The following is a 14,315-nucleotide window of genomic DNA, read 5'->3' on the forward strand; positions in this document are numbered from 1 at the left end:
TTGAGCACCGCCGGGAAGCCCTTGGCTAGCCCTGGAGCCCTAGAGGAACCGGCCAGATCGAGGGGCCCGCCCCAGCCCCGCTCTCCGTCTTAGGCACGCGGCGGCGGGACGGAGCGCCTTGTCCCCGAGCATCGACTCGGGCGCCCAGTGCAACTGCAGCGGAGGCTCCCGCCGCCTCTGCTGCAAACCCGTCTGCCTTCCCTGCAGGGCGTGCGGGGATGGAGCGAGGGGGTGGAGAGAAAAGGGGAAGAGCCTGGGCGGCCGGCGGGCGGGGCCTGCAGCCTCCCGGAGCTGCGGCCGCCGCCGCGCAGCCCGCTCTGTCTCCGCGCCTCGCTCTCTGCACCGGGACCCGCGCCCGAGCCCGGGGGCGCCCTGCTCCTCGGCCCTCGGCCCCCGGCCCCCGGCCCCCAGCCCCCGACCCCGAACGCGCCGCGGCCAGAGTGCGCCCGGCTGTGGAGCCGCGCGGAGCGGCTGGGGCTTTGGCGGCCGCTCGCGGCTCAGTCTGGCCGGAGGACCGGCGGGGAAGGAAGGGGAAAGCGGGGACACACACCCGCCGCGGCGCGCGCGCATTGCACACTCGCAGCCGCGCGCCCCCGCCGAGGCGCGTCGGGGGCGAGTTTGGCCCCGCGGTTCGGGCCCCGGCACCTGCCCGCTCCTCGAGCTGCGCCCCGGCCCGGGCCCCGCCCCGCCGACCCTCCGCCCCTCCCGCCGCTCGCCTGCACGGCTCTCCTTTTGCCCGGGGGAAGCGACAACGTCCCGATAACTTGCAGACTGTGGCGCAACTGGTCTCGACACCGGAGGCGCCCGAATGCTGTCCGGGTGAGGTAAGTTTCCTGCGCGTCCCCGGCCCCTCCTCCCGCGACCCTCATTCTGGGCTCGAGCTTGGGGGCTCTGAGTCTCGGATGAATCCTGGAGGTCTCTCGACGCTCTCACTTTGTCCGCCTTGTGCTGGAGGTAGGGTGTAGGGGGTGCGCGTGGCCACCGAAGCGGGACCTTCATTCCCCCGGGCCACGGCTGCGCGCTCCCCGCGGGCACCCACCCGCTCACCACCCGGATCCCCGGAGCCGCAGTGACACTCGGGGATCACTCTGGGTTCACTTAAGCTGGAGCCCCCTCCCCTTTAATGGGTAGCCAGCGGAGTTTGGCTGCAGAAAGAGAGATATCCCACCACCCTTCCCTGGTATTAAACAGCGGAGAACTTGTTAGGCGCCCCTGGGATCTCAAGAGGGGCTTGCGAGTCAGTGTTTGGTCATTTTTGGCGCCGGAGCCGGGTTGAACAGGTGCGGTATGGTTCCAGCCTAAATGCAGCAACTGACTTCTGCATTTCCCCTGCTTCTCTCCCCTAGCCCCGTCAGCGTGACGCTTCAGCAGCTGGGGAGGGGGGTGGGAGTGTGGGGCACCGGAGAGGGAGAATGCCGGGGTTTGATTTGCCACACCGGTGCCAGGAGTCACCAAAACAGCAGACAACAAATGTCTGCTTATCGCTCATCTATGCAAATGAGCCTGTTGTCAGTCTTACCAACCCCCCACCCCCGGCTCACTTGTCTCTGGTGCCCAGCGTGGTTGGATAGAAACCTGTTCCAGAGAAGTTGTTTGGATAGGCTGATGAATTCTTTCTTCTGATCAACTGAAATCAGGGTTCTCAGCAAGGAAATGCTAGTTACTCTGATACCTTGTTAAAGGCAGCGTATTGCAGACCCAAAATATCGGCCCCCGCCCTTACTATTTTTCTATGACATTCTCAGCCTGCCAGAGGCCCTAGCTCTAAGGTGAATGACTCTTGAGGGACCGGTTGGGCCTAAGAATGTGTTAGTCTCCTGCAAAGAAGCAGTAGCCTCCCCATCAATACTACTGAGCATGGGTTTGGGTAACCCTTGTTGCCCCTCCCATGAAAAGCATCCACTCAGACAGACTTCTGTCTCATTCTGTGTAAAGGCTGAAGTGTTCTGCAGTTGTTAGGAGTAGAGAAAAGCCAAAGGGTTGGATTCCTTACCCCTCTAACATGATGAAGTAGAATAGTGTTCATGGAAGCTTTTGTCAGAGCGTTTCCAGTCAAAAGGAGGCCCTAGAAAAAAACCTTTCGTAGTCAAGTCCATGCCGGTGGGAAGTTGAGTAAGCAGCAAACATGATCTCTGAGCTGAGGGAAATGGTGCGTTCTTTGGAGACTTAGGAAGACTGATGAGAAAGCTGGTAAGTCTGAGACTGAATGCATAATGATGTCTTAGTTGAGGAGGAAAACTGTTAAAAAATGAATAATAAAACCATGTTACATTTTTGTCCAAATTAAGACTAGAGGGATTTGGTAATAATACCTTACGTTTGCATCAATGCCTTGCTATTTGTAATTGCTTTTTAGTACTCTCTGAAAAGCATTTAATTCTGTCCGTTTCTGAGGGAGGCAGGGCAAAGATTATTAACCCCATATTCACAGGAGGAATGTGAGGCTCACAAGTTCAATGACTTATCAAGATAACAAGTGGCTGGAATTAGAGTTGAAGCCGGGTTTCACCACCATTTCAGGTGGTGAAATCACCACCACCACCACTATCATCACCCAGTGTTAGTTCTGTACTTGTATAAGGTTTTTACAATGGCCAGACTTCTGCATTTATTGTGGTCTGTACTGTCTTACTGTGAATTACTTTTCACATTTCAACAGATGAGGAAACTGAGGTTTAGACAAGTGATTAGAGTTTTCTATAGTATCATGTCTAATCTAGTAGCTTACAGGACTAGAACTCAGAGCTCCTGTTGTCTAGTCCTTTGCTTTATGGATTATGCCATTGTTCCACTTGTGATAGCAATGAGGACACATCATGGGATACAATACATGCAATACACCAGAGACTGTTAAGCATGCCTGCTGGTGACCTGGGTTCTAGTTCTGGCACTATATTTGGCTGTATAACCTGGACCAAATGCTACCACCTTTGAGCCTCAAGTCTCCCACATATAAAACAAGAGATTTGTATTACTTTTCTCTTTCTAGTTTTAGCATTCTATAATGCTTATCAATATATTTGTAATCCAGTGTTATCATTTTTCTCTAGGGGAAAGAGAAATTTTCACCCTGTATTAACTAAGGGATTTAGCTAATAACCTGTTCCACCTGTATTCTAATTTACTCCCCGTTCCTCTTCATCTCATACCACTTAATGAAGGGAAAGAAAATTCCAAGTGCACTTTAGCTTAGCATCTGTATTGTTTAGTATTAGTTTTTGATTTGGAAATATTCTCAGGGGCTGAACTACTCTAAAGTAAATGTCAAGATTCACCTGAATATTCCAGACAGTCAACTCATACCTTTGTTTACTTATTTATTTTGGCTTTGGGGTTTGCATATAGTAAGTATTTAACGAAGAGTTGCTGAGTGAAGGAGGGAATGAAATCACTCATAAGGAAAACACATGCTGTAAAACATAGAAAGCATCTTATCATGTAAATTCCCAGCATCTGCTGACCCATAAGGTAATTTACCTGCAAGAGGTATGCTTCCTGAAGCTGGCAGGTGCAGGTGCCCATTGTGTCTCTCCTTCCTGAATACATCATATAAAGAAGAGTTTTTATTTCTCCGTGTAGACAGTAGACTCACATCATCTATGTCATGCTCTTTTGCTTGCCTCCGCCTGCCCCTTTAGTTGTTAGTAATGTGTAACTGGCTGAAATATACATTCCTAGAAATTGACTTGTGCCATTTTCTGAAAGAGTATATCTTGAGATGAAGAAACCAACCACTCTTATATTTGGGTAAATTTCAGCAGGTGCTAATACTGGCTCGTGGTTTCAGAGGGGGAACCTAATTAACAAAACCAACCTAGTTTCTGTTCCCTTTAAGAATCCTCTTCTCTTTCCACCCCTTCGTCCTATACGCACAAAAGTAGTGTTTTTACCTTTAGAAGTATGATGACAAATAATTAGAATGGGTCTTAAATATTATTAACAGATTCAGCCATTGGGGATTGAGGTAGATTTCTTTCTGATAAAGAATTCAAATATTAACTAGTTCAGAAACTCGCACCTTTTATGGGTAAGACAGCTGAGGCTTGGAGAGGTGAATTGACCTGCTCATGGTCAAACCGATGTTTAGCAGGAGGACCAGGGCTAATGTGGAATTCTTAAGAAGGTTCTTACTCAAGGTTTTGCTAGGGGTTCTATGGTGAAAGTGCATTTTTGACTTCTAGAAATCATAGAGGTTACCAGAAAATTTCTGTTTACTAGTAATTCATGAGTTGTCACATTTTAACATTGTTTAGTATTTATATCTTTATATCTTCTTGTCCAAGCAGATAATTAAGGAGACAGTGTCCATTTTCATCCATTCACTGTGGTTCTTTTGGCTTATATATGTCACTGGACTCAGAATTAATACTTTGCTCCAACCAGCACTTGGGCAGAGAGAACTATTTGAATAGAAATACAAATGTATGGTGGTTTTCCAGGCTTCTCTTCCTGGTTAATAAAGCCAGAAGCCAAAGGTGGCCTTGTCATACATTGGTAAAGTCATAAATATGTATACATTTAATTTGCATTTTCATTTGACTTGTACTTTTGTTAAATGGTGAGTCAAAACATTTAATATCCTGGAAAAATAATTTTTTTTCCTGTGGCTGGAGCCTTCATTAGTTACTCTGTAAAACATCAAGCCTGAAATGTATTTGTTGCAGAAACATGTTCTCTTTATATCAAGTACGTTAACTGGGGTTGGAAGGAGTCCTTTTATTTTTTTTTTTTTAGAAGCTGCCCAGTTAGAACTGTACATTATGTAGCTCAGCTGTTCATTTGTGGACTTATCTATGGCGGTTCTTCTAAATGCCAGGGAAATCGGGGAGGGAGGAAACCTAGCCTTTTGTTTTATTTAGTATTTTTCTTTTTTTAAATAAATGTTAAACTTAATCTCTTGATGACATTTTTGAAGTACTGTGTAGTCAAAATTGGCTGCCATTGATGAAGCATTTTGTTCAGTCGGGTTCCTTTCAGTATAAAAGATTAGGGCAGGGAAACCAGGCTTGATTTTGTGTATTCCATTCTCAATTGCATCTACTAACTTCATCAGAGGTGTATAAGGAGATGATATAGGAAAACACAGGAATCCTACCCAAATTAGGTTACTCTTGGGAAGATTTGAAACATAATAATTGGGATGTTGTTACATGTCTAGTCAACTGGCAGTTCCTTGGTATTATCATTATAAGTTAAAACAAACCCCTGTTTAAAAGGACAACTTCATGAAGTGTGTAGTCTTCTTGTAGAAAGTCTTCTGTGTTGTCTATGGGATGAATTAAAAATAGGTGTGCAGTATGTCTGTGGGAGTTGACATAATGAGTGAGCAAGTTCTTGAGACCTGTTTCTCTAAGAGTTTTAGAAAGTCAGTTATAAAACTGAGTATTGTATTGAACTATACAGCATTGTGTGTGCAGTATTACTTCCACTAAAAATGGGCTTGTGTGTCTCTCAGTAGAGGTTCTTCAGGCAAGGGTTGGGCTTGCAAGCACTGGAGGCCTAGAAAGTATAATTACCAGGAGTTGGAACTAAAATCCCAGGGCTAAAGACCCAGGACTGTAGACTATTCCTGTATTTTGTAGGAGAAAGGTGATATCTAAGACTTTGCCACCCAGTAATGCTGAGCAAGGGGTTTAGGAGGAAGTTATAGCTAGCTATAAAAACGTGTTTCTTTGCTTCATAGACTGGCACAAGAAATGCAATAGCTTCTACTTATTGGGTAGTGGATTTTCTTTTTCTTGCTTAAGTATAGTTGATTTACAATGTTGTGTTAATTTCTGCTATACAGCGAAGTTATACATATATAGTCTTTTAAAAATTCTTTTCCATTATGGTTTATTAGAGGATAGTCAGTATAGTTCCCTGTGCTGTACAGTAGGACCTTATTGTTTATCCAGGGTTTATCCAGGATTTTGCCCACCATAATCATCTCTTGATCATTTGGTCATGACATTTGTTGATAAAGTAAGGAAACAAAACAGTAGCAAGAAAAAGAAGCAAAACTATGACCAGCTTGAGGAAGCGGGAAGTGCATGATAGGTGTTTAGCTAATATTTGTCAGTGGGAAAGGTTAGGCATCATGTTTTATCTTTGTATTCTTGGAACTTAGCGCTTTGCATGGGAAATGGTGGGGATTTAATAAGTGTGTACTGAACAATTTATGAATTTACATGATATCACTCTTCAAAACCTTGGAACGTTTTATAATTATTCTGATTTTATTATTTTCCAGACCATTTTAGAAATGTCAGGCAGGCTGATAAACACTAGTTTCAGTAGTTTATAGTGGTCCTTCTTTTTACATCATAAATGGTATTTATTCACCAGACCTCCAACTTTTTTTTAACCAATATGCCTAGGAATGATTTTTTTTTCTCTTCCTTAACAGAAATAATAATCTAAGTATGAAATGTATTATTCTTTTTACTGTTTATAAGTATCAGATAAACATATTTTTAAAGCTCCCAGGGTGGCTTACGAGTGAATTTGGCTCAGGGTACACAGACAAGAATGGACTTTAAGCTTAAGTTAATCAGTTTAAACGTCACCTGCCCTCGGGGCTTTCTCTGATCATCTAACCTAAAGGGGACCTTCTTCATATGTTTTCTTCACCTATCACAGTGGATACTTATACATTTATGTATTTCACTTGTTTATTTTTTATCACCTCTACTCAAATTCACACTCAATTTATAAGCTCCTTGAGGGCAGAGGTCATGGTTCGTTAACACTGTTTTTCAAGAAAGTGCTTGACATATAGTAGGTGCCCAGTAAACATGTAAATGAATGAACGACTAGGTCCCATCCATCCTGTCAAGATGAATTGAGCCACCATTGAGGTCACTCAAGCCAAGCAGGTTGAGCTGTGAAGACAGTTCTTAAAGCCTGGCTATGGCAGGTCCATGAGAAGGACAACTAGGTCCTCCAGAAGAAGGAAACAGTGCTTGTTTAGGTGAGTAGATTCTGGCATGAGTATGAAGTAGTATCTCTATTTAAAGAGTTCTTACATTTTATTTACTCAAAAATGAATAGCAGAGAACAGATAAGTAGAAATTATGAAGCATAAGACAAAATGCTCCAAAACTATTAAAATAAGGTCTGAAAGTACCTAAATCCCAAACATATGTAATTCCTAATTAAGACACCTTAGTGATAGTATACAAGGCAACATCCTATGACACTCCAGGTAAAAACTTCCCAAGCTCAGCTGGTTTTTCTTTAAATGTTAGAAACATCAATAGCCCGGTCTCAGGGAAGAAGTCAGGGCAGTGGTTCTCAGGTGTGGCCCCTCGACCATCAGCATCACCTGAGAACTTGTTAGAAATGCAAATTCTCATACTGTTCCCCAGGCCAGCTGAATCAGAAACTCTGGGGATGGGGTTTAGCAATCTGGCAACAGGTGATTCTGATGCACACTCAATATTGGCAGGAAATGTGAAATCCATTGCTCAAAATCTACGCCTCCTGAAGTGCTTGGTATTCCCAAGTGAATTCCAGGATGTACGGAGAGGGTGCCATCTGCCTGCTCCACTAGAAACACCAGAGGAGAAATAAAGCCCGTCTTGGCTTTTCTCACATCCTTGTGGATCACAAGAAAACAATTTCATATGACTGGATTGGGTATCTAGGACTTTAGATGGTACACAAAAGCTCTGGGTAGTCACTGGCCCCGCCAAGTGATGGTTACCCCCAAGGCTGGGAGATGTGGCTGAAGAGGGGTAAGACACGCTCCATGCATAGCTTGTGCTTGGGTGTTGCTTCAGTAGGACCCCAGGTGGAGGAATGATTCCGGGAGCTAGTGGTTGTCTAGGAAACAGTGGTTTACTGACAATTCTGAATATTTCAAGTCAGTTCAACATACTAGATACTGATGGACCCCTTGGCCAGGACAGTACCAGGTGCCATGGGGTATACAAAAAAGTACAGTCATGGCTCTGGCTCCACTGTGCTGAGAACTCGCTCTGTTCCAGGCACTTCCCAAGTGCTGTTTCTTTCATCTCCACCATGCTCCTGACAGTGGGCTGAAGCATCCTTGCTGATAGAGGAGGAAATGGAAACCTAATCAGGCAGGTACACGCTCATGAGCACAGAGCCAGTAAGGCAAGGTTCCATCTCTGGCTTTTCTGATTTTAAAGCCCGCATTCTTTTCTCTGCTTCATGCAGTTGTGCCTCGAAATGTAGTTTTGGTACAAGAGTTTAAAAAAGGAGGACACAAGTGAATCTTAAATTTGTATCTCCAACCTAGGCCTCTCTGTGAGCTCTAGATTACATAATTGACATTGCACCTGGATATCTCAAAGGCACCTCAAGTTTTTCATGTCCAAGACCAGAATCCTGATTTTTTCTCTTCATACCTCATCCTCTTGCAAGGTTGCTTAGCTCTGTGATGGGCACAACTAGCCACTACCTTGCACAAGGCAGAAACTTGGGAGCCATCCTTGTCCCCATCCTTTTCATCCACCACATCTAACCCATCACCCATTTCTATAGATCTTGCTTGCTTAATAGCTCCCCCATCCGTCTGCTTCTCATTGTTTCTGCTGATTCTGTCCTAGTCCAGCTTCTCACCTCTCTGCTGGATTCTAGCCATCGCCTCCTTGGGCTCCTGAGTCCACCCTGGCCCTCCTCTAATCCATCATCCATACTGCAGCCAGAGCAATTGAAATGGCTGGAGAGGACCCTAGACTTGGCTGGCTGGATCCTTAGCTCTCACACCCAGCCAGGCCCTCCAGGAAGCAGACATGTTTTGGTCCCTGAACTCTCGCACAGGTCTGAGGACTTGCTCTTCCAAACAGCATCCTACTCTGATGCTTTTGCTCCCTGGAATGTGGTCAGGCCACGGTCATAACTATAGTCGGCTGCTCTTAAAGCCACAGGATGAAGACTCCAGTGTGATCCTAGGGACCTGCCCAACCCACACTGAACACCAAGATTTTAGAGTGGTCTGGAATCCCGAGGTGCACTCTTATTCTAACAGGAACCAGAGACTGCTATTTAGGTAAGAGAAAAGCAGTTGTTGAGTAAAGAGTTAGTTGGAGGCCAAAAGCATTATCTTTGATGTTCTAGGTATTTTTAGGATGAATACGAGGCAGGATTGTAGGATCCTACAGAAACTAGTTAAAAGAAATTAGCCTAAGCTAAGCTTGCATTTATTCTTTGCACGTGGCTTTTTCAGTTACTCGGTGTCCCTTGACTGTAAATAATTGAGCAGTACCAAACTGTCTTAGTCAGTTCGGGCTGCTGAAACAAAGTAACATAGACTGGGTGGCTTGCAAACAACAGAAATTTATTTCTCACAGTTCTGGAGGCTGGAAATCTGAGATCAGGGTGCCAGCATGGTCAGGTTCTGGTGAGAACCCTCTTCCAGGTTGCAGACTGCTGACTTCTCTTTGTGTCGTCATACAGTGGAAAGAGGGCAAGAGAGCTCTCTGGGGTCCCTTTTATAAGGACACTAATCCCATTCATAAGGACCCCACCTTCATAGCTCTGTTACTTCCCAAAGACCCCATCTTCTAATACCATCACACTGGGGGTTAGGATTTCAAAATATGAATTTGAAACACATTCAGTCCATTACACAACCCTTTATGGCCAACTCAGTACCCTTTAGGAGGCACATTCTATGTTGAAACCCAGTACAGACATAAAAATATAAATAATAAATATATTCAAAATAAAGCTTTCATGGAGCAATACGTAGCTATACTGCGTGAGATGTGCTCTAATATTTTCTGATAAGTTCCAGCCTACCTCCAAACTCTACCAAACACGGATCATGGTCCACCAAATTGATTTTACTCCCCACTGATGGGCTGAGACCTGCACTTTGGAGAACAGATCTGTCCTCTTGTCCCTTCCAGTGCTGCCTGCGCAGAAGGTCAGACCAGAGGTGTGCATGCATTGAGGAGCTGAGTGTAGCTCCTCATCCAGTGCTCTTTCCATCCCTGTGGGTTCAGGGAGGGTTGTGAGTTAACAACTCCATAAGGCTCCCTCTGCAAGTTTTTTTTGTTTTTTTTAAACATCTTTATGGGAGTATAATTGCTTTACAATGGTGTGTTAGTTTTTGCTTTATAACAAAATGAATCAGCGATACCTATACCTATACATATATCCCCATATCTCCTCCCTCTTGCGTCTCTAATTTCTGTCAAAAAGCATTGTGAAATTGGGAGAGTAGGCATCTGATAGAACTTGGCGTTGGGGGAAAGTAACTCATAAAGCCACCTTGTCAGTTACATAGGATAAATAATCTACAGTGGTGAACTATGACCTTTAAACTGGGGCAGGGCTACATTTTTTCATATACTGTTCACTCTGAAGTTCCTAATAATTTATTTTAGCAAGAATCTAAAGAGTACTTTAAGAAAAAAAGACCTCACTTAAAAAATATGTCAAGAGCAATTTGACAGTGTGGTTTTTTTCTGCCTGAAGTTCATTGAGACATCAAGCCTGCCAATTTTAACTGGCTGTTCAAGCACAAAATGAAAGGAGCTTAAAACAGGGAACTCTTAGGTACTCAGAACTTTGGGGCAGGCTGTTTTACTTCTAGAATAAATTTCCTGATTGCTGAGGGTTTGCTTATTTAAGAATCAAAATTTATTATAGCCAATTTTTGTATAGAAAATTTCCCCAAAGTTGCTACAACCTTCCCTGATTCTTTAAAAGATTATACGCCATAGAGTGTGTCTCTAATGTTGTAATGAAGTGATAGCTTTCAGATTCATTCATGGATACAAGGCTCTTTGCACCTGTGCCAAATGGCCCCACTTTGTTGTTTTTGAAAATCTTACCTGCCTTGATTTTTTTTGTTTTGTTTTGTTTTTTGATGCTATTTCTATGGCTTTCAGCAGTGATAACTCTTCACTCATTGTTTGCTACTGAGAATCTGTTGTGATCTTGGGAGCCAGATAACACCCATATTGTCTGAATTGTGTTTCCCAAATAGTCTCATCTTATGCATTGACTTGAAATTTATTTTAAGAAAGAAAAAAGCGGTTTTCGAGTGAGGGTCTCAAGGAAGCAAGCTTTAGTTCTTTCTCATTCACTTAGTTCATTGGCCAATAAAGAGCGTGTTTCTCTTATGTCTTGTTTTTGGGCTGTTCAGGTAAACAAAGTGCTACCTTTTTAGGCTGAGATATTCATGGTTTCTTTTTTATTTGTATAAAATATTTGTGTTTCCTACATTATGGTCTAAAGCACACTTTCATAGACTTTTCATTTAATTTAAACAGAGTGGTAATTTATGGGTGTTTTGGTGAGAGTTTCATTTTTAATATTTTATGCCCTTGGAGGTTATAAATTACCAAAGGTTATTTCATGTCCCACTGGAGAAATTGCATAGAAACTTCTATTGTATAGGACTTCTGATGTCCATCTTCTACTGGAAAACTAACTTTAATACCTACAATAAAGCAAATAAGGTGAATATGAAAATTTTAACTTGTTTTTAAGAAGTGATGTGAGCCAGAGTGTTCTTAGACTTATGAATTCATCATATGGAAACAAACAGTAGCGTCATTGCTTTGGCAAGCTCTATTTAAATGATGCCCTTTACTTTTTTTCCCAAGACATGTAGTTTAGGCAGAGTGGTGAAGATTTATGGAAAATGAGAAATCAGTCTCTCATGCTAAGGATTAAGAGAGAAACATGCCTTTGCTTATATTTGTTTATAAAAGATCGAATGGAAATGCAGCTTTTAAGATTTGTATGGAGTTGGGCTTCACTATTTAGTTTTGCAGGTTCTCAGAAAATTCCTCTCCTACGTGGCAATTTATAATGTAAACATGATGCATCATTTCATTTTGTGCAAACTATATGTAAGGAACAGTCACTTTCCACATATGTCAGAAGACTCCTGGCAGCATTTTAGAGCCTAAAGTATCCTCCACGCGTCCTAGCAGCTTTAGAGACAGTCGCCAGCACTCCCTGACAATCCGTTTTTATTGTTTTCTTCATCGTCTGCCTCTTGTACTGGAAAGTGAACTTCCACAAGGGGAAGGACTGTCCTCTGTTGGCTCTTGTGTGCCCAGCACCTAGAAAAGTGTCCAGCGCAGATGGCTCTCAATTAACGTTTATTGAATGAATGAATGATTTTCTTAAGCCACAACTGTCTTTTCTTCAACTTCCTAGGTCCCTCTTCCTTTGTAAAATGTTAACAGTCTAGCTTCTAGCCTTCCCGCTGCTTAAAGTTCCTTTCCCAATGAGCGGCCCTGTTCGTGGCCAAATTTTAGTCTTTCATCCATCTCTTGCTTTTTGGTCTGTTACATTTAGAACCATTTAATAATTCATGCCTCACTCTCTCTTAGCTGCTTATCTGCTCTTGTGAGCCCAACTCTTGCCTCTATCAAAAGTCCCTGTATTATGAAATCTGAGCTTGTGCCTTTCAAAAACCTGAATCTGTCTCCTTCCCCAAATTCTAGATTTTCATCAAAGATACCCTCTTTTTTTTTTTTTTTAAACCTACTTTTGAAATTTCAGCAATCTTTTTATCTTGCTCGTCTTTGTTTCTGTGCAGCTACCAAGTCCTGAGAATTTTTTGAAAAGTTCTCTTCCATTTTCACGTGTATTTCCTATATTAAATGCTTCTTACCTGGACTATTGTAGCAGCTTCCCAAACGGCCCCTGTACCTCCCTCTTTCTCCCCCTTTAGTCAGTTATAATACTTGCTACCAGAGATTATAATTTCATCACCTCCATGCCCCCAAATCCTTAGATGCTTTGTTATGCCCCAAATCTAAGTGCCTTGGTTTGGTCCATAAGACTGTCCACAGTTTGGCCTTAGTTCTCTAACGTCATTGTTGTCATTGTCATCCTTGTAGTAGTGACAGCAACTACCATTTCTTAAACTCTTACTCTGTACCAAGCCCAACACACAGGAAGAAATGAAGTCATAAAGGTTCGTGGTATGTTTGGAGCTATATCTGATAATGAGTAGGGTAGGTGTGGGTGGGAAGAAATAGGGCTGGAGGGGTATGTTGGCGCCAGACCGTGGACAGCTTGTCAGATGGGCTAAGGAGTTTGAACTTTTCTTCTATAGGCAGGGAGGCAACAGCTAGAAGATTTTCACAGACGAGTGATGAGCTCATGCCTTAGGTTAGATCAGCAGCATGGCCTCCAGTTTGGGAGGTGAATGAGGTGGGAATGAGACTGGAGACACGGAGACTAGTTAGAGGAGATGATGTCGTTTCAAGAGAGATGATGGGGACCTGAATTCAGGTACGGAGGATGGGGAAGAGTGAGCAAATTTGAGATTTAGGAGGAAGAATCGATAAGACTTGTTACCACTTGCATGTGGACTTTGAGGGAATGGGAGAGGTAGATGATGATAGTTCTCTGGCTTTGGCTTGACTAGCTGGAGAGATTGGAGAATGATGATCAACAGAGAGAGTATGGAGAAGAGGCAGCATGTATGTGGTGGCAGAGGTGGGAGGGCTGTAATGATGAGTTCAGTTTTGAACATGCATTTCAGATCCCTGTGGGGTATCTGGGTGGAGTGTGGCTGTAAGGAGAGAGGCCCACGATGGAGACACTGGCTGTGTTATGGTCATAGGTCTTTGGGCAGTGATTCAAGCCATCGGCGTGGATGAGACCGAGATGCCTGCAGGACTTCAAGGTATGTGAATGTGGAGGTGAGGAGAGAGGCCTGGAATGGAGACAGCGTTATGATCTCTTGCCAGTGATTAAAGCCATGGGATTAGACGAGGCTTCTGGAAGGGTTTGTAGACCAAGAAGAGAACATATCTGAGAACCAACATCATTCCCTGATCTTCCTTTGCAATTTCATTTCTTTGCACCTTGGCTCATTACACTTTTCTCTTACTGAATCTTCTTCCGTTTTCTTCTCCGTTGAGGGAAATGGCATCAGGCTTTCATGACACCACATATATCCCACTTCTCTGATCCCCACACGTGCCCAAGAGTGATTTCTCGGGCACGCACTCCCTTTGGCATTCTTGCTCTTACCACTGTCTTGGAACTTTCCCTCAAGGCTGACTTTTCATTTGTTCTCCATGTATCTCTCCACGCAGGCTCGAGTCCTGACAGCAGGGACCACATCTTCTCCCGCTTCATGTTTCCCACCCAGCCTGACAGCTCCAGTGTCTCCTTCACACTAGCTGCTCCTACACCTTTTTGTTTATTTTCATTCTTCTATAGAGAAATAAGGAAAAAGGTGAACAACTCCAAGTTCTCTAAGGATTTAGAGCAGTTGAGGTCCCTTGAACTAAATTGAAAGTGCCTGCTTACAATAAGTTTGTGGCTAGAAGTTTCTGTTTCTCACTAAACAAACAAAAAAGAAACTTAATTAGCAAAAAAGT

General features: G+C 43.6%; 1 protein-coding gene across 1 annotated transcript in view; it reads left to right on the top strand.

Annotated features, from left to right (window-relative positions):
* Window positions 1-413: 413 nt before the first annotated feature.
* PIP5K1B (phosphatidylinositol-4-phosphate 5-kinase type 1 beta) overlaps window positions 414-14,315 on the top strand; it is a 324,042-nt gene continuing 310,140 nt past the window's right edge. Inside the window, exon 1 of the mRNA XM_059924862.1 lies at window positions 414-824. The gene's annotated coding sequence lies outside the window, so the exon portion shown is untranslated. The remainder of the gene's footprint in view (window positions 825-14,315) is intronic.

The sequence above is a fragment of the Balaenoptera ricei genome, chromosome 6 (assembly GCF_028023285.1).
Source record: "Balaenoptera ricei isolate mBalRic1 chromosome 6, mBalRic1.hap2, whole genome shotgun sequence".
Classification (NCBI taxonomy): Eukaryota; Metazoa; Chordata; class Mammalia; order Artiodactyla; family Balaenopteridae; genus Balaenoptera; species Balaenoptera ricei.